The following is a 2876-nucleotide window of genomic DNA, read 5'->3' as shown; positions in this document are numbered from 1 at the left end:
CCTCCCATTTTACATGAAGTGGCCAGCCATCATGTTGTTGTAGACAAAATGTACACTTGATATCCATAATTTATGGTACAAATTGATACAAATTGATAATAGGTTAGGTAAATATTCCATGATAATAGGTTAGGTAAATGTTCCATGATAATGGGTTAGGTAATTGTTTCATGATAATGGGTTAGGTAAATGTTTCATGATAAGAATTTCATGTTTTTTGTATTAAAGAATTAAATGGATGAAATATGAAGTTTTATTAAAAGAAAAAGAGGTGAAAAGAACAAAGTTTTGTCCATCTTTGTTCATCATAGTTGAAAGTTAGAGAAGAGAAAGGAGAGGAGAAAGCTCTTGAGTATTCGGTCATTAGGAGGAGGAAAATTGAAGGTAAGTTCTTGGTACCTTGCTTCTTATTTTGAGGTTCATGAGTTCATCTTGATTCTACCTTAACTCTTGAAGCATATTTTGATTTTTAGTTGTGTTGTGAGCATTTGGTCATGAATTAAAATGAAGGAAATGGTTGTTGTTTCATGTTCTTTTGATGAAAAATGGAAGATAGGTGAAGTTGAGCCAAACAAATGAGCATGCATGTGCCTTAGATGTTAAAGGGAAAAATCAGCTAACATGTTGTGCTTTAAAATGATGAAATGGAGATTATACTTAAGTAAAATCATAGATATGTAATGATTGATTGGTGATATACATGTTTAAATAACATGCATGCAAGGTATGTGTGAAAGAGTGATTTGGTAATAAATCTGCTTGGGACAGTAGCAGTAACGTGACTTTAGAAAATCACCATAAATTGTGGGAGAAGAATTAGAAGCTGAATAAATTATGTAATTAAAGTATAATGAGTCTAGTTTCAAATGAAATAAACGAGAATATATTTTGAATTCTGTACAATGAGAAATTTGATTTGAAATGAAGAGTGGTCAGATTAGTCAAACAGTGAAACATGGGAAACTTTAAGAAAAATCTGGTATTGATTGGCCATACCAAAAATTCTGAAAATTTTATGGATAGAAGATATATGAGTCTATTTTTATGGAAAATTAACGGCACTTAATTTGGAGTTTCGTAGCTCTAGTTATAAATAATTTAGTGACTGTTGCTCAGGAAGACAGCTTGTAGTGAAATTATGATTATGTGGTAAACATTGACAAAAATTTGTTAATGAGTTGCTTATTGATTTCTTATAAGCTTACTATGATCTGTAGGTGTGGTTGGCTGAATATTGTAAGGGGTTAATACGTAGTTCGTATTTGAATAGTTAGATTAACGTGTTAGTAATCCAATTGTAGGCACTTCGTGTGTGGATCTCGTCAGCATATCGTCGCAAACAGGTGTGTAACTAACACCCTCTTTCTTAGTCTGGATCGGCAAAAGTCGAAATGCCGCAATACCGAAAACCGGTATTTTGTAGATTTGCGAGTGTGCGAATGCTCGTGAGGTAAATCGATTAATGTTTTTGGTAAACTACAAAATTTGGATTGCAAAGTGCATGATTTATGTGCCCTCGATATTTTTGGGCTTAATGGGCCAAAATTGGAATGATGGGCCAACGGACCCAATTCGGTAAGAACCCTCGGTAGTGATTCTATTAGTACGTGAAAGGTAAGAATATGCATGAAAAACCCTAAAATAGATAAATTACTGAAATATCTTTAAAAATAGAAAATTTATAGTTTTACCCTTAGGAGATAAATTACCGAAATACACCTAGGGTTAAATTGACCTAAATGCATGTTTGATTATTGTTATTTACTGCATGCCATGTTGTTATTATCTGATGCATGGGATTGGGATATTGACGGAGGAAGTACTGAAAGTGGCTTGTCCACGTCTTCAAGGCTTTGCCTCAATTTATCGATAAATCGAGCGACAAAGTAAGCATCTGTGAGTGTTGAAATTTGGGTGGGTTGAGCTATTCCCCACATGGAGTGTATGGCTGGTGCGGGTGGAGTGTAGTGGTTGGTGGGTTGAGTAGTCTCCCAAATGGGCTTGCATATGTTATTGATGTTGCATGTATTTTGAAATGGGCCTATGGGCCATCTTGTTATCTGAATAAGGGCTAAGGCCCGGTTTATTATGTCTGAAAAGGGCTCGCCCAGACCACTTATTACTGAATGGGCTTAGGCCCAATAGGCTTGAGCTGACTTGGGCTTTGAATGGGTTTTCCTTACACACTGAGTTTTCCCAAACTCACCCTTTTATTTTCATCCACGCAGGAAATCCCCAACCATAGTGGGCTTGGAGCTGTGAGGGAATTCGGAGTGGCCACCCGTTCTGAAAGTTTGATTTTCTTCTGGTGAACTGGACATCCTTTTATTTACGTTTGAAGTTTTGGGCTTTTAAATGTAATAAGGCCGCTTAATTATTTTTGATGGTTTTAATATGTATTACTAAGATAGGTAATACTTATTTTAACTGTTGAAATTGGATAGCTTTAGGACGCGTTTTCAAAAACAACAATTGATTTCAAAATAACACGACAACAAGCAAAGCTTCCGCAATGAAAGTATTTTCCAAAATTAATCACTTTTCCTAAAAATGACTTAATCAAATCGGTTTCCTAGAAATATCCATGACGTTAAGGTGTGGCAATGGCGGTATGCATGTCTAGGATTGGATCCGAAGGGAGCTTGGTACTTAAGCAGTCCGATGGACTCACCACCTCTTTTCCGGTTTCCTACCTGGTGCACAGCTTCCATTCACTTTAACCTTTAATGAATTAATCTTTTGAACATCAAGTACGATTTTCTAGACTTAGAATGGAAATTTTTTTTTTACGTTTTTTATGTGTCATGCCGGATCCAGCCATAACGTCTGGACCGGTTTTGGGTGCTACATTTAGTGGTATCAGAGCCTAGGTTACA

General features: G+C 35.9%; 1 long non-coding RNA gene across 1 annotated transcript; it reads left to right on the top strand.

Moving 5' to 3' along the window:
* The first annotated feature begins 225 nt into the window (after positions 1-225).
* On the top strand, positions 226-2495 carry LOC128294211 (uncharacterized). Its single transcript, XR_008284522.1, has 3 exons — positions 226-384; positions 1302-1343; positions 2229-2495. It is a non-coding gene; the product is annotated as an uncharacterized LOC128294211 (long non-coding RNA).
* The last annotated feature ends 381 nt before the right edge of the window (positions 2496-2876 follow it).

Source organism: Gossypium arboreum, chromosome 6 (assembly GCF_025698485.1).
Source record: "Gossypium arboreum isolate Shixiya-1 chromosome 6, ASM2569848v2, whole genome shotgun sequence".
Taxonomy (NCBI): domain Eukaryota; kingdom Viridiplantae; phylum Streptophyta; class Magnoliopsida; order Malvales; family Malvaceae; genus Gossypium; species Gossypium arboreum.
This window is presented reverse-complemented; position numbering and strand designations above follow the sequence as displayed.